This window comes from Doryrhamphus excisus, linkage group LG11 (genome assembly GCF_037039965.1).
Source record: "Doryrhamphus excisus strain RoL-2023G ecotype Guam linkage group LG11, RoL_Dexc_Guam_v1.1, whole genome shotgun sequence".
Taxonomy (NCBI): Eukaryota; Metazoa; Chordata; class Actinopteri; order Syngnathiformes; family Syngnathidae; genus Doryrhamphus; species Doryrhamphus excisus.
In genome coordinates, this window is record NC_136367.1 from 21,594,020 (window position 1) to 21,618,307 (window position 24,288).

The 24,288-nt window shown below is 45.6% G+C and overlaps 1 protein-coding gene across 3 annotated transcripts in view; it reads right to left on the reverse strand.

The window, feature by feature from the left end:
- LOC131135265 (cadherin-4) overlaps positions 1-24,288 on the reverse strand; it is a 141,174-nt gene that overhangs the window by 95,277 nt on the left and 21,609 nt on the right. Inside the window, exon 1 of one of the 3 annotated variants that reach the window (XM_078794465.1) lies at positions 6,014-6,187. The exons of the other annotated variants lie outside the window; for them this stretch is intronic. The gene's annotated coding sequence lies outside the window, so the exon portion shown is untranslated. Of the gene's footprint in view, positions 1-6,013; positions 6,188-24,288 lie in introns of those variants that run through there. 3 annotated transcript variants of the gene reach the window in all.

Genomic DNA, 24,288 nt, shown 5'->3' on the forward strand with positions numbered 1-24,288 from the left:
ACCAGACCAAAGGATAGTTTTTTTCTTCTATTTAGATATGCCAGTACTGAGAGGGAGTATAAATAATTAGGGACCTCAAAGTGGAGGTTTTCCTTCAAAATGTCTTCTAATCCTCTAAATTACTATCTTCAACACATCGTCTAAAGAGCAGCTTGGCGGCTATTTTCAGCCTGCAGCTTATTTTTTACTGCTTCACGATCAAATATAATTGTTAAAAATATATAATTACCAAAAAACAGCACAAATGATATTTGTCATTAAAAATATCAAAAAGGCCACCCTCATTTTCTGATGTTTCTGCATGAGACCCTAAGTAGAGCTTGAACGCCCCGTTTTAGTCGTTGGCCACTTCCTGGAGCCATTTCCAGCAAGGAGGTGACAATCACGCCAACTGAAGCGTATGAATGATTTCGGGCTGAAATGTACACTATATGCCGTTTATTCATCGGCTCATAGGGCGGCACCCACATTGGCCACGGGTGCTGCCAATTACGCGTGGATCATTTCCATTGGAAGGGAAATTCCCATTCCAAAGAGTACAGCAGACATTACAAGCATGCAACTTATCTTCCGCAATGCAACATTGAGCCGCGGTAAAAGCAGCTTCCCACGTTTCCAATATGGAGAATGGCTACTTTGCAATAATTCAACATGGGCTTTTATCTCTGTTTCACATATTCGGGAGCGTCTTGCCCACAGACACATCATGATGCATACTTGATGTGCAGAGCAAATTCCCTTTAGCCGGAGGCATGTCAGCCAAATCTCCCTGGAGTCAACGCGTGGAGAGGGAATGGAGTCTGGACTGACAGATAGAAATAAAATGGATAGACTGAAAGCTGCTCGGGAAAGGTGGAGCTCCACACTTGACCACTCCACTTTGATGTCATCTTTTTGGGCTTTTTTCTGTCTGTGCAATTCCCTGCTGCATTTTTATGGAAGCTAAAATGCACGGCTGTGTGTGTGTGTGTGTGTGTGTGTGTGTATATGTGCTGTGTGTGTGTGTATGCGTGCTGTGTGTGTGTGCGCGCGTGACAACCAGACACGATCGGGTATCTTCAAAGCTCAGCTGAATTTGCCGAGCACATTCATAACAACGAAGCTAAATTTGTCTCCCGGGAGAGAGCGTCTGTGAGCCTGAATTACACCAGCCACAGGTAAGGCTCACTGGGCTGGTTGCTGTTCAAAACCCGATGGTTGGCTGGGGAACAGCCAGCAGCAAATGGAATGAATATTGTATACGGAATGTATACTGTGCGTATACTGCATGTATACGCCATTTATACTGCGTGTTCGGAGTATAACTGATACGATTCAAGGATGATATTGCTTCATTTATAATGATAGCGTCCAAAACAATTCCTTCATTCAGGGGTCCACCCTGGACTGGTGGCCAGCCAATCACAGGGCACATATAGACAAACAACCATTCACACTCACATTCATCAAAACAATTCAGTAACTTTAAATCGATTCCGTAACATCTTTGCCAAAACGTCAACCAGTCTGACTGAAATGAAAACCCGGATACTGGACAGTGCAGACGAAGTTTCCTACTGTAGATTTTGTGAGGGAATCAGATGAAGATGAATGCACTTGATGTTTGCTAAATACAAGGATGAAGAGTCTTGAACCAGTCATGATGTGCTATATATATCACTATATTGACACTTACTATGGTACCCATTATGGCATTGGATACTCATATCACCCAGTACTTCGCTACGAGGTACATTATTAAAAAAAACAAAAAACAACCCTTAAACTGTATTATGGAAAGCAGGAAGTGAACAAATGTAACAGTTAGTGATTGTAAAAGTACCAGATGGAGGGGTAGGATTTAATAAGCTTTGCTTCTTCCTACTCCTTTTGGACATGTGGAACTGGGAACTGATTATGGGATGCACTCAATTGGAATCTTATGCATGTTCAAATGAAATAAAACCATTACCATTACCATTACCATTCCCATTCCCATTCCCATTCCCATTCCCATTCCCATTACCATTCCCATTACCAATGATGTCATAAGATGAATGATTGGAAGCGGATTCCCACGTCCCTCCACTCTCTTCTAATAGTTAAAATCGAGGTAGGAATGTGGAAGAGGCATCCCGCCGGGTGGGATCTGAGCACGAGTCCGTCACAGGCAGCGCCCGCTTCCATGGCGGTGATGCCAAGCTCCCCTTCTTTCATCCCGCATCCCCCCTTCCCTGTGTTGTTGTCCCTTTCAAGTCCTATCATAGTTTAGCAGAAGCTCGTGGTCTTCCAGCATTTTCTATCTCCCACCACCATCTCTTGGCCTGTCTCCTTCCACGTCCATCTGCTTCTTTCTTTATCTCTGCTCCTCCATCACTCGTTCCTTTTCCACATTTTCCCGCCACTACTTCCAATCATCCACCTCAGCCAACAATCAATGTGACTTGATTCCAGTCAACGGAAAGAAATGGAATTCCAGCTGAGTGCAAGGCGGCGGACGCCGAACAAAGGCTTTGCTGTGACACCGAGTCCGCCTCATCCGCCCCCGACGCTGAAGCCCAGACCCGAGGCTGTACGGGTTCCTATCGCCTCCTAACACGTTGTCGCACACGCTGACCCTTCTGCCATTTACACAACGTGAAGCTGTACAAACACGTTAACGCCAGCAGAATGGCCGCAGGAGAGGCACGACTACCCAGCCTCCACTTCAACCCTGGCACAGCAGGGGGCAAAGCTGAACCGTGCACGGGCGGCTCGTTAATGACTTATTAATTCATCATGCATGAATGGCATCACATTCATCTGCAAAAACTCTCCTGCGTCAGTCAAGTGACTTTTTACTTCCTCTACCGTCTTTCTTGTCTGTTTCTTGTCCTCTGGTTAGTCTGTGGATTTCTTCTCCAGTCTTGGTTGACTCCACGCTAGTCCTCGCCATTAGCTTTGTGCTACGTTGCTACACCGAGTTAGTTGCTCCACATGGTAACCATGGTAACATGGTATCACATGATGTAATAGATGAGGTAGTAAAGGATCACATGATGTAAAAGATGAGGTAGTAATGTATCACGTGATGTAATAGATGAGGTAGTAAAGTATAACATGATGTAATAGATGAGGTAGTAAAGTATCACATGATGTAAAAGATGAGGTAGTAAAGTATCACATGATGTAAAAGATGAGGTAGTAAAGGATCACATGATGTAATAGATGAGGTAGTAAAGTATCACGTGATGTAATAGATGAGGTAGTAAAGTATCACATGATGTAATAGATGAGGTAGTAAAGTATCACTTGATATATACACATGAAGTATACAAGGTGCCTGCGGTGCTGACAGAACCAACCAGGTGATACCAAAACTACCAAAGAAGAAAGAACATGCACTAAGTCCGTCTTCAGGTTCCGTAGACCCAAAATATGGAGAAAATGTCAACTGGGATGAGTCATGCCAATCCAAGTATTCCTGTATTCCCTTAGTGGGAACTAAACCCACACGGCCAGCACGGAAGTTGAACGTGTGAACTACCACACTTTGCCTGATTGTCCAATGACACTAATAATACAAAACGAGGTTGGGGGGGGGGGGGGTGTCCACATCGACCCCAACTTCATACTTCCATATTGAATTTCCACTGGATTAGTGCCACGGAGTCACTCTGATGAATAATTGAAATGTCTAAGGACAAATGCGTGTTCTCAAGTCGAGTCTGCAATGCAGCCATTGGGCAGGAACTCGATACCGTCGGTGTCAGCCTCCGTTTCGATGTGACTCAGCGACTCGCTTGCTTGTCTTCCTGACAAAGACGCATCACAATTGGTAGAGTAACACGGTGACAGCTTCCATTCCGACACGCAGCTTAACAATGCGGTTCATTAAGACGCGGAAGAAATGCTACAAGAAAAAATGGGCCTCAGCAAGGGAGGAGACGCACCCCCTAACCCCCCCCCCCCAATTCAATTGGAAGTATATTATAAACCCTACATAATCAAGATTGTCAGCTTGTAATACAGTGGATGGATGGCATTGGTTGTTCGTCCAGCCATGTTGGATGTTGTTCAGCCAGCCATTTTGGATCACACCCAAAACCAAATCTTGCTGTACTCGTTGTACACGATATCGTAAGCCAAACATCAGGATGCGGATCAAAAAGATCTGCTGTGGCGACTCCGTAATCAGGAAAAAGCGGAAAGGAAACAAGAAAGTAATCCCTCGTTTTTCACACTTTATTGGTTCCTGACTCAACAGTGATAAATGAATGTCTGCAAAATAGGACTCTTTAATTTATAAATGGAATATTTATATATAACCTGCATTTAAATGCATTTCAAAGAGCTGTCTGATGTCCTATAATTGGCTCTGATGAACGCTAATCACGCCACATTGAATGTGTGATGTGTTAACTTGTTTGGGTGTTACATTGTTCCCGAGGAGGAAACGAGCTCCAGCTGTTGTGGGTTTTGGTTTTAGATGGACCCTTTGGAACAGGTGGATCAGGAGCTTCCACTCTTTTTCATCTTAAAGTGCAGGATAAGAAAAGCGAAGGGCTTATTTCTATGATTTTTCCAATATTTCCATGGCTTATCAATAAACCAAACCTACAGAGGTCTTTTATTTGCTGCCTTACACGTTTCACGCTTTGTGAAGCAAAAAGAAAAACCATAGGATTGGGTGGCGGCGGGGGGGGGGGTTGAGGAACCACGATGTTTACCGACCTACAGTACATATACAGAATGATTTCCATACACTGGCCGTCCATCTGCCGGCTTCACGGCGCTCCCTCCGGCATCACCGTGCCTCCATGTCTGGCCAGCTGTGGCCGTCCCCCGGGGGCCAGAAGACGTAGCGGAAACAGAAAACACGAGGTTGGAGCGAAGTACGCTAAAGACAAAGTGAGCGGCCAGCTGTTTGAGTGAGGAAATATAACACGGACCGTACACGCACTCACATTCCACACAGGACAATTCCCGAACGAGCTCAGCGAGCCCAGCAGTACTCAGAGGAATTATCAATGAATGCAGTGACATTTGCTTTTAATCACCGTGTCCTGTTCCACGCTGTCCGGCATAGTAGGAGGTGTTTGAGCGCAGGGATGGGAAAAAAGTGTTAACAGATCACGAAAAACATAATGCATAAGCATATGGCGGATTGTGCAAAGGACGGCGGAAATGAGTCAGTGATCCCTGAGGGAAAGTTGTGCCATGCAAGTGCTGCCCGGGAGGTCCATCTAACATTAACACGCATCACACGCCAGGCCAAACATACAGCAGGACACCCATCACATGCTGTTAGCATCCTGGATCTTTCGCTCTTGTTCATTTCAATTCATAATAAGCTGAGGTGTCAAGTATAGCGGTTATTTGCATGATGTGTATATTATACATACGTACTTATACATATACTGTACATGGAGACTAAACATCTGTTGCTGCGGGTTCTGTTCTCAGCCGCTCCCTTGCTCTTCAGCAGTTTCCTGCGATTCTCATAAGCGAGAGCTATTTTTGCATAATAAGCTACAATGTGCTTCTTGATTTAAATTAGAAGCACTTGGCAGTTTGATTAAATCACCATCAGTTTAGTTTGCAAGTAGCATTAAGTACAATCAGCGAGGGGAATGGAAATTTAAATTTCCTTTCATAAAATCTGCATGTTATATTGCACTGAAAATGTATGCTGGTCCTTGGCAAATAATGCACTCACTTGCTTCCAACTACTAATGACCGCTAAGAAAATGCTTGTGTTTGCAGTCATTTCCCAGAAGGCGGAATTAAAAGGGATTTTGTTTGTTTATAGCAACACGTCCAGTAGATACGCCGGCCAACCGTCCGATGCCTTCATGGTTTCATTCACACACGTAGAATCAACACATCACATGGACTCAACAACGACGCATCTAACATGCACGTACACAAACATTTGGGAGTCCTACGCAAATACGAGGACGTGCCATCGCGCGTTGGAGTTACGATTTGTGTATGACCCCCACCCCTAATCACCACCACCGCGCCTTGCAGATCCGCCACGGAGTCTGCTCACCTTCACCGTCATCGCTAGAAACATCCAACTCCCCTTTTCACCTTTGGCTGTCACGGCTTGAGTCCACTTCACTGACATCAGCATCCATAAAAAGTACTTCTCTATAGACAGCAGAGCTGACATTAAAGCAGATGGATTTTCTCTCAATCCGCTTAAGACATCAGACGCAGAGCGACTTTGTTCCATTTTTTTAAAGAAGCATTTTAATACGGGTGCTTTCATGTTGGAGTGCATCCCCACTGTTACAGATATCGAGCTGCAAGACTGCTGCATGACGGGCGGCTTGACAGTTGGTGATTATTGGCTGCGAGCAGTGACACACGTGCAGCACGTCTACACGTTAATGGAGGACGGGGGGGGGGGTGTAAAGGTACAGGTGAGAGCTTGCGTTTGCATCGGAAGGAAATGGACCTGGCAATCACACCATCGTTCATTAGCTACTTTCCTACTTGTATTAGTCTTGGAAAATGATCAAAACCTCATGAATCTGCTCCAGAAGGTCCAACTCCAACTCTAACATCCATCAACCTCATCCTATCCAGGAAGTCAAAAATGTTAAGACAAAAGTGTGAACACTTTTTTTTGAGTAACTCGAAGTTCATTCAATGTTATTGAGCTTTCTGTGTTATCTCTCTCTGATTGAATTCCTATGTTGTCCAGACAGCACACACCTTGGTCCATCTTCTCCTCACATTTGAGAAGATACAAGTCATTTTGTCACAGTGAGTCAACTCTCAAATGACATCTTCTGGCCATACTTGGAGGTCAAAGGTTGTGACTTTTTGTTCCCGGTGCCATTTCACTACAAGAGGCTTAAAATATATACGTACACTTCGTATCCCCTCAAGAGCTTCTAAAGGCCGAGTAGAACATAAAGTCATAAAGCAGGGGTGTCAAACTCCTGGCATGGGGGTTTTATTTACAGTCGGTCACTAAGCAGCTGATAAATTGAATGATTGATTATCAGTTGAATGATTAACGGAGCTGGTCAATGACATGACCTGCTGGAGAAACTGGTTGGAAAAAAACCTGCAGTGCTTTGCCCCTCTGATGACATGCGTCATAAAGGCTCTTTTGGCTTTTTGGTCACCAAAACCTGCTTGGGAATGTCCATTTTAGTCAAACGTTGGTGGCACCCAGCTTTAGGGGTATTTGCTAGGAAGGTTTATGTGATTGAAGGTAGTATTTGTCATACTGGGGTCAGGTCCAAAGTCTTATTGCTGTTGGGTGAAGCTGCAGAGAAACATGTTGGAGCATATAGTAGGTATTGGATATGCAGTATAGTATATGTATATTCACCATAAAGATGAAGTACAATGACATGAGCGTATCAAATACCCTTCCAGCTTCCCTGAAAGACACGGTGCGGGAATAGCAAAGATTAGGCAGATAATTCATCAAGCAGGTTGGAGCCAGTGACACGAGTGCAAGCGATTGTACCGCAGTCAGCCCAGGCAGGACATGTTGAGTGCCGGGCTATGATTGGCTACAGAGGAGGCCGTGTAAGAAATGAGCAGCGCCGCAGGAAGCCCGACCTCGTAAATCATGCTCTGTTACATTGGTTTAAATCCGGCTACTCTTTGGAGCATTGACGGGGTCCCTGGGCTTATTAGAGCCTCAAGATGGGAGAATAACCGAGTGTGGTATTCATCATGAAACGCCTTCAAACACGAAAGCCAACCAGGCAAATTCATTGGGATGATCTATTTAAGTCGCCACGCTCATATGAGCTCATTACATCGGATTTGTTGCGTTCAACGCATTTGCAGTACGCTACCTTTAGGATGAAAAATCACAAGTGTGTTGTTTTCTGGAAATTCTGGTCTCAACAAATAACAACAAAGTGGATCATATATGGACATATATGATTTCCCCTCTCTCTCCACCCAACAGGTCATCGGAGGAAGTATTGAATGTTATCTCACACAAACGTATATTTTAGCTTCCAGCTAAACACACCCGATACGCTTCCGGCCTTCACAATAAGAGTGCCGCATTCTGTCTAATTGTGCAAACAAAATAAGGGTGTCGTGAAAAATGTCTTACATAAAGTTGCATTGCATGTTCTCCCCGTTCTACGGTTTCCTCCCACATTGATGTGCGTCCTGGTTTTTCAGTTTTACCTTGGTTTGCATACATGTTCCAGTATAATAATAATAATAATAGGAGTGACAATGAACAATAGGAGTAAAAATAAAGATGACTGTAGGGGTGTTATTTCATGTCTACAAGGCTCTAATAATGTTAAAAAAGTATTTAGAAAGTCATAAATGGGTTTTCTATTATCTAACTACAAATGGCGTCTATTCCATTCATCAACATTGAATCAAATTTGCAGATATTAATTTAACGCGGTCAGGTCTGAAAGCAATTAACCGCAATAAACGAGGACCAACTGTATATACAAGAGGCTGCAATATATATCGTAATATGGATTTGAGGCCATACTGCCCATGCCTGTTTCTAATCTAGCTGACAGTTTCATGTGTTGCTTGCGCTTGTCATTCATTCAACGGTGACGTTGCTGCACAGACGGGAAATTGGGCATCAATTATAGTGATCATAACATTTGATGTGAAAGGGAAAGAACAGGATGCAGTGCAATTATTGCAAAACAGCATGTACAAATACATGCCGGGAGTAATAATGTGGTTGAGGCAAAACAACCGCATCTGCAGCTTTTCTTTGCTGATCAATACGGACGGGAAATCCAATAGCCACATTAAGACGCAGCCCCAACAAGCAGCTTTTCATCACTCACGGTGGCTACAGTTTGCATGCCGCCAAGACTACAGGATGAGTTACACTCACGGCTGAAGGGGGGGGGGGTATACGACAGAATCCCATTGGTTGTAATTTCCTAATGGATGCCTAATAGCCTTGGCAACGTGAAGACAATAACCTCCACCAGGCCGCCATCGTCCAAGGATGCTTCACTGCAATGTGGGGTGAAAGCAGCGTGTTGGCCTGCTGGCTGGCACGTCTGCCTCGCAGCCAGGAGATCCATATTTAAATCTTTGTGATTGACGCCGCCTCTCCACCAAAGTGCACGCCCCACCCCCACAAGAACAAGAGCTATAGAAACTGGATGGATAGGGTTCTTCTTTTTATTTTCTTCCCCAAGTTCTGCAAAATGCGGCCAGATGACAAAGTTTAGTGTGAAGACTTGATGGTTTCTTCGTTAACAAATCATCACGAGCCGTTCCTCGTTGTTTTTTCAAGCTGGCTACCGCAACTCATATTGATTTCTGCAATCTATATTTTTCCCCACTCATGCCGTGTCTCCTTCAGTTGTTGCTACGCTGGCTTATAGACATCGGCCGTCAATGCAGAGCCAGGGTGGGATTAGCGCAGCAGCATCCTTCAAAAAGGTCTGGGTTTCGTTCACAGGGCAAAGGTCGTCGCGAGTGCCAGGGATGGACAAGCTTGAGACAAGGTGACAGCTATAGAGCGGCGGGTGATAAGCCCAGCCCAGAAGGTCGCACATAGCTCTTTCTTGTCAGAGATAATGGGTTCAAAGGCAGGCCAGGGTTCAAACAAGATACATGCATGTGCATGGGTGTCGTGCTAATCCCTGTCACATGACACAACATGGCTGCCGTCCCGCAAAGAGGCAAAATGCCATAGCCATAGAGCACAGCATTCCATGCGCCTTATAAAAGAGAGTAAAAAGAGTCCGAATTGTCTAAATTGGCCGATACTAAAGAAGTTGAATTTAGAAAAATGTCCAATGACCTTCCTCTGACGAGGATATGAATACTGTCATTTGGTCTCAACTGTAGCCATTCAACACTGAGGCTATCGCCATCGCCACTGATCTACTAGCATGAGAAGGTGCTTGTCAGCGACAGTAAATTCCACAATGTTGTTGTGGGGCTGAAAATGCTCTTTTGACTGGCGCTAAGTGCTTCTAACTGTTATGGGGTTTATTCAGGCGGTGGGTGGCGTGATGGAGTGCAGAACAAAATAATCCATCTTTCACTTTAATGCAGCATCTCCACTTCTCAGCTGTGAGTGGCACAAATGTAACAAACATATGGTCTGACGAAGGGCTGGTGGTGGAGGGCGGAGGTGGTGGGGGCTGGGGGGTCCAAACAATATTTTGGTAAGAACACAAACACATCAAGATAGCAAAATGTATTTTCTCTCAGCAGATTGCCGCCGACTGAGATGAATTGGGCCCTGGAATAAAGCGCTGCTCCTCTGTGCTGTGCTGGATTTTTCTTGAGCATCACAACCGGAATTCCACCACCACGCTTCCAATCTCTCACCCTTACAAAACAAAGGGAGGGGTGGATTGAAAAATGAAAAATTTGCGGGGATCGGAGAAGCTTGCCCCAGCGGAAGCCGAGGTACTTTAAAGCTTCAAAGCGGAAGAGGTGATTCTCTCCCACCCGGCCAATTTGGGAACAATCAGTGCCAATTGTCAGGCTGCTCCTTCTAGCGCGACTGAAGCCATGGTACCATTGTTCATGTCAGCAGAGCTAAACGTGGTCCTCCGGAGCGCTCATGGAAGGGAGCGCAGGAGAGAAGGGCGGGGAAAAAAGCCTTTGACTCCATATTAAGCTTCTCGCATTTAAACGGACCACAGATCGTTTGGCCAATGGCTCCAATGATCTGCTCCGTTGCTCGTGTTTTTAGCTGGCCCCTGAACACTTCCATTTCCACAAGCCGCACCTCAGTCATCAATCATGATCAATCAGGACGTCAAAGTGCAGCCAATACGTTTAAGACTCGAACAGTTCGATACAAATACATGTATTATTGCTCCCCTAGCATATATATACATAAAAGTATATGGATTTACAAGTACACGTATTATTGCTCCCCTCGCATATAGTATACAGGTCCATATAAATATATGGATTTGCTTTTCAACTCAGCTGTCATGACTGCTGAAAATAAGAGCCAGATCCATGATGGGTTTTAGAAGGGCAGTCTTCAACATAACGTATCTCAATACTTCGTTTAATGCACTGACCAGGCTATTAGGATCTGTCAAAGTGACTTTAACGTGGCCAGGTACCCATCCATGCAGCACCGGATATTCATTTCACCCATGAGAGAATGGGCAACAGCATAAAAAACGCTTTACACGCACGGAGAAAAGAAGAGGAAGGGAATAGAACTCCTTCTCAAATGGGGGAGGGTTAAGGAAAATGAAGAACACAACTAAAATGTCCTTGTTTCATAACATCCGGGGATCATTTAGGTCATGTGAAGATAATACTGACTTCTTCATTCATCTGCATCTTAAGTCTGGTACAATTTGGCTTTGATACGCCTGATGATGTCATGGTCCTTACATCTGGACGTTGGAGCCCATATGAGAAAAACAGACCTTCAAGGCAGGGGTGTCGAACTGGGGGGCCATGGAGGGCCGGTCACCAAAGCAACAATTGAGGGAGGATCCATCAATGGAATGATCCGCTGGAGAGAAAACGTGCCGTACTTGGGCCCTCCGTTGGCACGTGTGCATTAAGGATTTAAGCTACGACAGCTCTGCCACAGACCGCAAAGGATGCACATCGGGATGGATTGAAGGTGGCTTTTTGGGACTAGCAGAGGTGCCCTTGAGCAATGCACCGAACCGCCGTCTCCCCAGGGTGTTGCAATGTTTTTGCTCAGCCCCTGAGCCCCATTCTGACTTCTTTCTTCTGGCGCATATGAAGCACTTTTCTAGCGCAGGTAGGCTGCATTTGTGTCGGATCTCACAGACGGGTTGGATGCAAAGACCTACTATGCAAAGATACGTATGTCTCCAGGGATGAATACTAATGCGTTCCAAAATACCAATGGTTGTACTACCTAATACTTGCACTAGCATTGGTCGGACAACCTTCCTGTCATTGTATTTAAAGCTCTGAAAAGGTGCTGAGATGTTGGAGCACCTCAAATATACCTGTGAACATGGACATCCAATCAGAAGGGACATTTACGGAAAATAACTGACTTCCTAAAAATGACTTCCTTGTAGTTCCTAAACACCACAACACCTTTGTCATTTCCGCACTGTTCTAAGTCGACTTCACAAAACTCAGAACTGCATTCACTTCTGAAATGTAATCAACCGGAATGTTTAGCTTTGCTGCTCACAGCCAAAGATTCAGGTTGGGATGGTTTGGCATCCGCTCCCCAAACACGTATATTATTAAGATTAGCATAAGGTTATGAAAGACAAGTGAAGGAATTTGCCCTATGATTAGTGGTTAGTACAATCCCAATACAATCTCCAGTTTGATGCAGCAATCCATTTTCTTTCTGCCCCCCCCCGTCGCCACTTGAATAAAAGTCAGCCACATGCTGAAAATAAACTACAGGACACCTTTGTTCTCCTCCGCTGTTGTTGTTGCAAGTCTCATTCCCAATAATGCCTTCAATGTGCCGTGTTTTTGGAGTTTTCAACAGTATTCCGACAGCAAAACCAACTAAAAACTGAGGCAATACGATGTCATGGATGGATGGAGGACGGCTGGATGGAGGACGGATGGATGGATGGAGGATGGATGGATGGGGGATGGATGGATGGAGAACGCAATCAGCTCAATTAGCTGGGTGTACAGCTCTGGTATCGAACACCGTATGCTGACTCATTCAATGGACAGCTGTCAGTCTGGTCCAGCTCACCTGGGAGTGTTTTCCAGGTGATTTTGGGTAGGTGGTGATTTTGCCCCTTTGTTACGATAGACTCTCTTGGAGCAGGATCCTCCTTGCCTTTCCATGGATGGTGGGTCCCACTCCTAGTGGGTCCCACTCCTAGTGGGTCCCACTCCGTGCAGCAGAAACACTCAGCAGACATTCTGTCGGCACGGCTTGGCAAGCTCTGTATTTACACCACCGAGTCATGCCGGCACCGGTCCCGAGTCTCCCAGAACCCGTCAGCTTCTAAAAGCTGAAGCTCATCCTCCGTATATTCAGGCTCAAAAAGATAACATTCCGGATCCCCATTTGTCCCAAAGTAGTCGTCAGCAGCGGCTCTTGTGAAGCCTGCCACGGTTAGCGATAGCAACCACAGAATACGCTGAGGCTGATGAGTGTTAGTTGCTATGCTATGAAAGGAATGTGCCCAGGAAAAAGTTACAATGCTTAAGGTGACCAAAATAATGTATTATGTAAAGTCATGTATTACGTGTTATGATGAACGTGCCTGTTACTATATGTACAGCAGGTATGGAAATGGATGTTGGACGTTTTTAAGCAGTGGCTTTAGGACCCAGACAGGAGAAGGATGTGTGATTTTGTCTCACATTGGGAATTATTGGCAAAATTTCAATAAAGGGAAGTTTTCCCTTAAAAAATAATCCTGTAATCCATAACCCAATCTCCATCCCATGGCAGACATGAGAAAGACCCCCAAGTGTCAAGTCCCTCTCATTCTCTTTTCATTTTTCCGCCCGTGTGATTTCACACAAAAGTTCCTTGACCAAAACATCGTGATGGAGGATCATATGTTGAATTAGCCATTCCCAAGTACGGATAATCTTTGCTTAGTGTGTTATTTTTTGGGTTAGTAATGCTCCCCTTTGAATGGAGAAAAACAAAGGAAAGACGAGTTCCTCTGAAGAAAGAGCATGCCCCCCCCCTAAGTCCCCCCCCCCTTCTAAGGGAGGATATGTCTATTGACAAAGTTGCACAGAGGAAATAAATGGCTGCGTGTAGGTGGAGTGAACGAAGCAGAACAAACAGAAGCAACCGGGTCAGATGAGCGAGCACTAGTCCGCTTCTGAGCAGCCCCCCACCCCCCACCCCCCCAGCCGACGGCAGGTTGACGTGATCTGCATCTCAAAGGCACTCGTCCTCTGGCAAACTGGCAGCTCGCTACATCCTTCACAACGAGCAGCGAGGAGGAAGAATGAGCCCGGGCGGCTTCAAGGTCAGATATGAGATGGAGATGGGAATAATAAACATGTTTAAATTGGCGACCTTGAGCCCGGCCGGTACAACCATTCAATTACACATCCAAAGTGGTGCTAATTCAATGCCAGATCTAAGTGGCTGATAGAGTTTGAATTGTCGCCGCTTGTGGGATTATGAAACATGACAGGCTTTTTATAAGGTGTAATTAACACTGTGATTTTAGTGGGGACATGACAGCTATTAAATTGGTTTCAGATCTCGCCGCTGCGACTGCTTGCGTGTGTTTGCCTCTTGTCAACCGTCGTAGATTAGGGCGTCAAGTGGAATCTTTGAGGATGACGTATTTTGGTTTTGTTTATCAAGGGAAGTTGACTGAAGCGCTTCCATTTGCTGCTTGAGATGTGACCTCCGTGTGCGATGCTAATTTGATTTGTTGTTTGTTAAGGCAGCTTGTTGATCATCACTTCAGAGAGCTGCGATGCTAGCTAGGTTTGGAAATGTACAGGTTTCTTTGGTGGCTTTAGATGTTATGATCATTGCACATTGCAGCATTTGGGGATGAGCAGTAGTATGAGTAGTACTACAATGGATTTGGTAGCATGCAGACATTATGTGGTACTTTTAGTGCAGGAGGAACTTTGGTTGTGTGTGGGAGCGGCATCAGAGTCTGGATTAAGATTCCCCCAATACAGCCAGTAGTACATTTACACATTCGGTTTCAGAATGGGAGGATTTCACTCATGGATTATCAATATCGGTATCAGCAGCATAATCCTGAACGGAATATATATATATATATATATATATATATAAATATACCCCCCCCCCCCCATCATTTTGAAGATGTCCAAGCACCGCATCTTGCACTAAGTCTATCACTCTTCTTTTTCCCTTCTCTTCCACGGCGATCCCCTGCTGTTCCAATTCGATTGTAATTCAGCAACAGCGATGGCCCCACCTGGAGCAGCATTTATGTGCAATCTTCCAAAACACGTACCCTTTTCCCCCACATTTGTGAGCACCAGCTGCAGCTTTTTTTTGGTCACACTATCAAATTAAGTGTACAATAGGCAGTAAAAAAAGCGGCAATTACAAACCCCGCCTTCCGGGGGTATTTACTTGGGGTGTCACCAGGCACCCAACTTGCAAGACGGGACGATGCACAAGATTGGGTCCACGAGAACCAGAAGAGGTGGGCCCAAACACGGGGGGCCCATATCCGCGTGCCCCAGTCAGCCTCACCCTCGGCTTTCAATCCTCTGAAGTGTAGCCTCTATTTGGTCTTTGGAGGCTTCACGGCTGCGGAGCTGTGGCCTGTCAAAAACAATTACGGCCCCCGGTCCCAGGGAGGGCTTCCTCTTAATATGATCTGATAAGCATTTCCTTGCATATTAGCACTGAGGCTCAGCGGTCATCGTGCTCCCCACAGATAATGGACTGAACTGGCAAACAGCATTTGTCAGAGACAGCCACTTACCTGATCCCGGCACGACATGCTGAGCAATGCTAATAATAGCCTCTCTGCCAGACTGGCAGTTAGCAGGCCACCCAACTCTGCGGCTGGCCAATCGATTGTCATTTACTCGCCTTTCAAATCAACGGAAAAAAAACATGTAGCGAGCCCACTTCCTGTTGCCTTCAAACCGGGACGAGGAAGAGATATGAGGTCCTTCCTTCTGACGGACAGAGTTTCACCTTTACTTTCCATTTCTTTTTCAGTCCTGCAGCCCGTGTGGATTTCTAATCCATACGTAAAAAATACATTTGGTTGAATTTATTGCACTTTCAGGAATATAGTAGTTGCAATGACGCGGCTCGAAGATCGCTCCCTCGCTATGTTTGCCGTTTTGCGGTAAACTGCGATGGATTATTAGTCCAAGCATACGATCATACGGAAATGATCTAGGAATGCATCACCAATGCTACGACTTCAACTGTTCTAGTGCAAGTTCACCAACAGGAGTAAACACCCATTAATATGTCTTTATGAAACAATGGCCATCTTAAAAAGCATTTTATACACATGAATAAAAACAGCTGGCCCAATGAATGATTGTTCTTCCTACGTATGGAATCTTATGGAAAAAAGGCAGCAAAAGGATCTATGCAATGTCATGATGATGATGATGATCAAGATGAGGCGTGTGTGTGGCTGAAAATTGTCAGCGAGCTGAAAACGGAAGAATCAAACAGAAGACAGCGCCGCTGTTTTCCTGTTCATCATCTCCACTCATGCACAACACGAGTAATAATGGCATCCATTTGGCTGCTGACTCTGCCTGAGTGGGACGATGTTTCCTTATGGCCGTCGGTTGGCATTAGCCCAGCACACTTATATCATTAAATCGCTCATTAGAGGTAGAATAAACCACATAATTTGATTTCCAGAGCCGGAATCGCTCCCCCAGCAAACAGGTAAGCCGTGCAAATACAATTACTGCGTATGGCAACAATGACTTCAGTGTGGCGGAACTTATCAGCAGTTGCCACTGGCTTTCCTCCAGCGTAAATGCACATTGACATTTACAGACGGAGCAGGAAGGTGAATCCTTTCCGACTTGATTCCCAATGATTGTCTTGTACAGTGTGCGGCTCCAGGCCAAGTTGGACAATGAGCTGTCCCATTCTCCCCAGTTGTTGTCAACTGGTTTGGCCGTGGGAGCCGACATTGCCCTGAAATGACAGGCGGCGACCCAAACTGCTGACATTTCTGAACTCGAATTTCTCAAAAATTGGATTTTTCATGAAAATGCAGTTGGAACTAGAGGTAGGGTCAGGAGAAAGCAAGTTTTATGCTCATTTCAGGAAGAGTAATGTTTATACTATTTAGGGGTGTCTGTAGTGCCTGTCAAGGTTGTCAGTCATGGTAAGTGGTGCGTTGGTTAACGTACACCCCGGTTAGCACGTTTTCAGTTAACATCCTAAATACAACATTTCTGTTTAGGTTTTCCCTTTGGCTGACATTTGCAATGGACTGGGAATGGATCGGACCATTTGATTAATCCATTAGGTCAGTTTTGTCGCGGTCGGTCTCGAGAGCTTTAAAGTTCGACCCCAGGATGCAGAGAGCAGGACCAATTGCAAGTAAATTATATTTATTTTGTGTAATAATGAACACCATGGTCTCCAGTTCCTGTGGCGTGTACCTTCATTCCTGCTCCATCGCCTTGAAGAACTGCCGGGCCCATTCGTCGAGCTCCGCGAGATCGTCGTCGGGTTCGTTGAAGCCGGCAGGGCATGAGGGCGGGTGCACCTCGACTTGGCGTGGAGGGGAAGACGAGCTAGGCGTCGCTCTATGGCGCCGCGGCTTGCGTCGGCGTCGCGGGCGGTCTGGAGCGTCGTCGGTGGGTCCGGGATACAGCCACGCCGTAGCAACGAACGTGTCGTCCGGACCGTGCACCAAGTCCTCCATCTCCCATAGCGGTATCACCATTTCCTCGTCCTGCATGGCCTTCAAACGCTGCCAGGTCCAAAAATCGCTCTCCGCGAGGTCGTCGTCACTTGGTGGGATTATTCTGTCACGGTACGGCATGTCTGTGTTGCGGTGCGACCCCAGGATGCAGAGAGCAGGACCAATTGCAGGTAAATTATATTTATTTTGTGTAATAATAGCAGCAACAGGAAAAAGCAACTCAACTGGCTGACGGACAAACTAACAATAATCCCACACAGGGAGAAGCACACACCAGAACTAAATAGACACTGAAATTAGGGACAGGTGTGGGTAACTATGACAACGGACAAAGACAGGGCAAAACAGGAAGTTACATACCAACATAAGAGTCCAAAACGGAAACCAAACAAACTGTCACGAGGGAACCAAGTTTACTAATAACAGGAGGACCATTCCTTCCAATTGGGCATGAAACACAATACAGTGAAGAAAATAAGTATTTGAACACCCTGCTATTTTGCTATTTCTCCCACTTAGAAATCATGGAGGGGTCTGAAATTTTCATCGTAGGTGCATGTCCACTGTGAGAGAGATAAACTAAAAAGAAAAATCCAGAAATCACAATGCATGATTTTTTAACAATTTATTTGTGTGATACAGCTGCTAATAAGTATTTGAACACCTGAGAAAATGAATGTTAATATTTGGTACAGTAGCCTTTGTTTGCTATTACAGAGGTCAAACGTTTCCTGTAGTTTTTCACCAGGTTTGCACACACTGCAGGAGGGATCTTGGCCCACTCCTCCACACAGATCTTCTCTAGATCAGTCAGGTTTCTGGGCTGTCGCTGAGAAACACGGAGTTTGAGCTCCCTCCAAAGATTTTCGATTGGGTTCAGGTCTGGAGACTGGCTGGGCCATGCTAGAACCTTGATATGCTTCTTACGGAGCCACTCCTTGGTTTTCCTGGCTGTGTGCTTCGGGTCGTTGTCGTGTTGGAAGACCCAGCCACGACCCATCTTCAATGCTCTGACAGAGGGAAGGAGGTTGTTCCCCAAAATCTCACAATACACGGCCCCAGTCATCCTCTCTTTAATGCAGTGCACTCGTCCTGTCCCATGTGCAGAAAAACACCCCCAAAGCATGATGCTACCACCCCCATGCTTCACAGTAGGGATGGTGTTCTTCGGATTGTACTCTTCATTCTTCTTCCTCCAAACACGCTTATTGGAATTATGACCAAAAAGTTCTATTTTGGTCTCATCTGACCATAAAACTTTCTCCCATGACTCCTCTGTATCATCCAAATGGTCATATGCAAACTTAAGACGGGCCTTGACATGTGCTGGTTTAAGCAGGGGAACCTTTCGTGCCATGCATGATTTCACATCATGACGTCTTAGTGTATTACCTACAGTAACCTTGGAAACGGTGGTCCCAGCTCTTTTCAGGTCATTGACCAAGTCCTGTCGTGTAGTTCTGGGCTGATTCCTCACCTTTCTTAGAATCATTGAGACCCCACGAGGTGATATCTTGCATGGGGCTCCACTCCGATTGAGATTGACCGTCATGTTTAGCTTCTTCCATTTTCTAATGATAGCTCCAACAGTGGACCTTTTTTCACCAAGCTGCTTGGTAATTGCTCCGTAGCCCTTTCCAGCCTTGTGGAGGTGTACAATTTTGTCTCTGGTGTCTTTGGACAGCTCTTTGGTCTTCGCCATGTTACAAGTTAAAGTCTTACTGATTGTATGGGGTGGACAGGTGTCTTTATGCAGCTAACGACCTCAAACAGGTGCATCTGATTCAGGATGATACATGGAGTGCAGGTGGACTTCTAATGGGCAGACTAACAGGTCTTTCAGGGTCAGAATTCTAGATGATACACAGGTGTTCAAATACTTATTTGCAGCTGTATCACACAAATAAATTGTTAAAAAATCATGCATTGTGATTTCTGGATTTTTCTTTTTAGTTTATCTCTCTCACAGTGGACATGCACCTACGATGAAAATTTCAGACCCCTCCATGATTTCTAAGTGGGAGAAATAGCAAAATAGCAGGGTGTTCAAATACTTATTTTCTTCACTGTATGTCTGCTTTGCCGTCGCACCTGGGAGTCCACATTTTGGGCGGAATTCCCCCATGCAGCACAACATAAGCCAGTGAGACGCTTGGATCTCTCTTTAGGGCAATCTCTTCTCCTGCAGATATCTGCAGCTGTGTCGGGCGGACACACTGGGCATGCATGCATGTTTTCCACGACACACTGAAAACAGTTACCCATCAGTTGAGAATACTGAATATTAAAGTATAATTGATGGTAAAGAATGGCGATGAATATCCAGTCTGTGTAATTGAAGTTAATCCCGTTTCCAATGCACAGCAGATTACAGAGAAGAAGTCTTCCGCGGCAACGGCGTGTTGACAGAATGCAGTATGAGCCAGTGGCATTTGTTTCGGTGACTTTCTGACAGTCCTGTTTTCACATTAAATGTGTTGTGGCCCAGAAAAATATGCTAAGATGAAAGTGAGCAGCAGTGCTGTCGAAGGTAGTTAGAGCTAGACACAGCTGACAGTCCCTGAACCACCGGATTCCGAACAGCAAACAAAGTGAAGGCAAGCGGGACGCAGGACAAACGGCGTTCCGCAGAGCCACAGCGTACATCCGTGTAAACATGTCGCTGACATTTAATGATGTGTTGTGAAGCTTTTGTATGACAATATCGCTACCATGAAAGGAGTGAGGGCATTCCCAACGGGACTCGTTCATTTGAATGTTTAGAGCCGCGATATTACGGTAAATGTGCTGGAAGACGTTATCGCCAAAGGGAACCGCTGTGAAATAACCAGATGAAAAGACAGAGAGAAGTTGGTCTGTCCTCAGAAGCATGCAGACATGCAACCCAATGAAGGCCTTTTGTACCCGTATCCCGGTCCTGTGGGGCATTCACTTCCCCTCTGTGTAAGCAAAACTGACATCCTTTATAAAAGATTTATGAGCCGAAGATGCAAACGATAGAGCATGAACTCTCTTGGGTACGCCATCTTCCATCTGTGAAGGATCACCTGTTCTAAGGTAGGCTAAAGTGCTTGTTCACCGCTAGCGTGTTAACAGGCGTCTCGGCCGAGGAGGCTTAAATAGAACGCAGGGCAACAGTGGATTGGGGATTGGGTATGGCTGAGTAATACAGCAGGAATGGCAGACAAAACAAAGCTTTCTACCAGCTGACGTCACTTCCCACTGGCAGAGGCGTCAGTGAAACATCATGGCCAAAGCTACGTGGGCTTGGGCTTTGACGGCCATTGATGTGTTCAGGGTACATTGTCCTGTCAATCATTGACTGATGATGCAGTACTGGGAGCTCTGGAGTTTGTCTATGGGAATTCATTTGGTTAAGTCCATCCAGAGGAAAATGTGTGAGTCCTGGCTCATAATTTGTGTTCTGGATCCAAGGTGCTTGACTAAGTTGCTTTGGTGCTTTGGAACATAAGACATCTTTTTCCAAACGGTTCCCATTGAGTTCTCCGGGATTTAACTGCACTGTTATGTTTATAAATCTCGTTGCGATGGATTCAATGCCCTGAGAATACAGCGACCTGGATGGGAATATTCACAGGAATGTTGCCGTTGAGCTAGCAGCAGACAATCGATCCCAATGACTGGGTGCACCAAGTGGACCGCAGGTTTCTCCTGTGCTGGCACCAGCTTGATATGAAATGGACAAGGGCCCAAAGAGATGCTAGCCAAGACAAGACAGTCATAGAGGAGCACAGAGGAGCACCCCCAAATACCCCCCCCCCCGCCGCCTCGGGGAACACCAACGGGATTAGAGCTCCACGTCTGCTACACAGGAGACATCTGGAGCGAGGAAGATGAACATGTTTGGTTTAGCATTTATCAGCCAACACCAGGACATGTTGAGTAAGACAATACATTGCAGATATGATATGATCTGATATATTATATATCATATGGCATCCACTCGCTGTTCCTTTTCCTCGGCCTCATTTGACTTGTTATTCCGATAAATGAAGAGCAAAGCATGGTTGCCTTGACTGAGTTGTTCTCCTGGAGAGGACCATTCAGCCAAGGTTCCCAAAGGAGGGGGGGGGGGGGGGACACAAAATGCCAGGCTTTGTTTGTTGCCTGCCTCATCCCGCTGCTTCCCTATTCGCCAATTCTCTCTATTGACCTCTACCCTCTACCCCCCCCCCCCCCCCCATCAGTCTGAACATAAACGTGGCCTCATTCAAAGTGGGGTCACACTTGTTGCTTTTATCAAATCTTCTATTCATCCCCTGGATGAACTTGATAGTCCTCATCCCAGCTACCCCCCAACCCCCCCAGACTGCTGCTAGCTTAACAATGAGCGGGACTGTCTGCTACATCATCTTGCTGCTCAGAAGAGACTGGATTTCGTCTGTTCGGACCTGTTGGCCTGCTTTAATAGCTCATTGCGGTCCTGTGCTGTTATTCCGGGATTATGAACACACGCCATATTTACAAATACATTGACATTGAATTACTGCCGTATATTGTTATGTTGATGTACTGATACTTGATACACAGAATCACGGTTCTCAGTACAGGAGTTGACGAGGAAGCACTTAGGCATTAACATGAAATGCCTGTTGTACACAGCAGTACCTTAAACATAACCTTGATTTTACACCCACTGTACTGCATGACTCAGTCTAAAGTACTCCAAATACACTGCATTGATCGTAGAAGAAATTATATTTAAAATGTCCTCATCTTGGTATGAGTGCAAACCGTATTCTAACACTAATGAAACGCTGAGTCGTATTTTTTAAAAACAACAACAACAACAACAACAAAGGGACGTGATGTATGATAGAAGACTTTTGGCTAAAATGAAAGTAAAACTGTGGTGAGACCAGCTTTGTTGTTTGGTCTAGAGACAGGAAGCAGAACTGGAGGTAGCAGAGATGAGGATGCTGAGGTTCTCATTGGGAGTGACCAGGATGGATAGGATCAAGAAGGAGTACATCAGAGGGACATTACATGTTCGAGACCTTGGAGATAAAGTCCTTTAGGCCAGACTGAGATGGTTGGGACATGGGAGAGAGACAGATGCAGAAGACAGGGTTGGATGGAGGAGATTGGTTTGCTGTGGAGGAGATATGTACATATATTCATACGTACTTGTCACACATACTTGCAGCCTACCTTCTAAATTGGTGATGGTAGCGCATGGTGGGCGGCCATAAATAGTCATTCTAAAATACAAGCATTCCCCCACAGCCCCCATGAGGACAAGCGGTATAGGAAATGGATGGAACTGCCCCCCCCCCGGAAGAAGACCAGATTGTCACTAAGTCTCTGATGCTAACAGCGGCTAGCTTCCATGCTGAAGTAACATTGTTTCTTTGTGACCTCTGGTTTTTTTGCACTATGTGCAATGTGGTTCACCGACTTATCTACCCGATGCCGCCGCCCAGACTTTTCTTCACTGTCCACCATGGACTCCCCCCACCCCATTCACGTACTCCCAAGTATCAATACATTGTCACCTTTAATGGAAACAGTAAAAAGATCTTTCATGGGATTGCAGAACAACACAATGACACGACCAACCACGTGTAGTTTTGACATCAACAAACGGCAGCTTGTGAAGGTCAAGGGTCAAGGTAGGTGAGTTATTAAGGTGATGTATTTACATATAAGACATATTGGAACGGATAGAGCAGTACCGATTGAGTTCCTTCTCCATTCCCTCTGTGCATCTCCGGTACTAACCTCGGCGTCCCTCGCACGGCAGCAGCTGGCGCTCTACCTGACAGGAAGCGACAGAAGGCTTACAGCAGAGTAATGGCGGGCCAAGTGACGAATGCCCAAGCTAATGAAACATTATCTTTCAGCCCATCCCTGATGATTCTCCCGCACTCGCTCTTTCTTCTATCCTTTACAGGCTGTCCTGCCAAATTATAACATCACAATCCATCAGGGGTGGGGGGGGGTTGGGGGGGGGGGTATGGGGCTCTGGAGGAAAAATCTTTCACATGCCATCACACACAGATATGGAAATGATATGCACATGCAAATAGATGTACACTTAATCATGTATGCAAAGCCCTTTGAAGATCAGATGACTATTATCAAAGCATCAAATAATGAAAAATGTGTGTGTGTGTGTGTGTGTGCGTGTGCGTGCGTGTGTGTGTGTGTGACAGCATGGTAAAACATTCCTGTTTGCGAAAAAGATGATCACTTCTGTTCTCATTTAGATTCCCTCCCAGTGTTTTGTAACAATGGCTTCAATATTAGATTGGCCAAATTTAAATATTTGTGCCCCCTTCTATTTGCATCTACATTGCTCATGGGTTGCCCTAATGTTCACATTATTCCGGCTCTGATCCCATTTAATGACTCTTCTGATTTAATGAGTCACATATAAACTTTATGAATCTCAGTCAACGTAAATTGTGCCCCAAAGCTCTCACGTCACCTGATTTTTAAATAGCGGGCAAAGGAAGTAAATCGAGGACCCGGTGCCACCGACTCAAAGACAGAGATGCTTTTCAATGGGAACTGCTCATCAATCACGGACATCAAATGGCTCCATGCACCGCTGCGTTGAACTGATTCTACTGTGTCATCAGGTTTGTTCCAAAACGTAGCTTGAACAAGCCGGTCCTTTTTCAGCTTTGATAAACAGCAAATGTATAAAACCTCCTTCCTCCCTCTGGCTGTTCATTTTTGGAAGCTGGCATACATCTTAGCATGACCTCCTACAGCAAACAGCCCCTTTTCTGTTTCATTTATTTGTTTGCAACACACTCTATCGCCTGCTGGCATGTGGTTATGTTTTATCCTCACCCCACAGACCCCACAGACCCCACAGACCCCACAGACCCCACAGACCCCACAGACCCCACAGACCCCACAGACCCCACAGACCCCACAGACCCCACAGACGTAAGACAATATGATGACTGCATGTGTTCTTGTCTGCATGCCGCTTTGTCTGTGACGGCGGCTTCACCGTAATGCATTTTGTCCC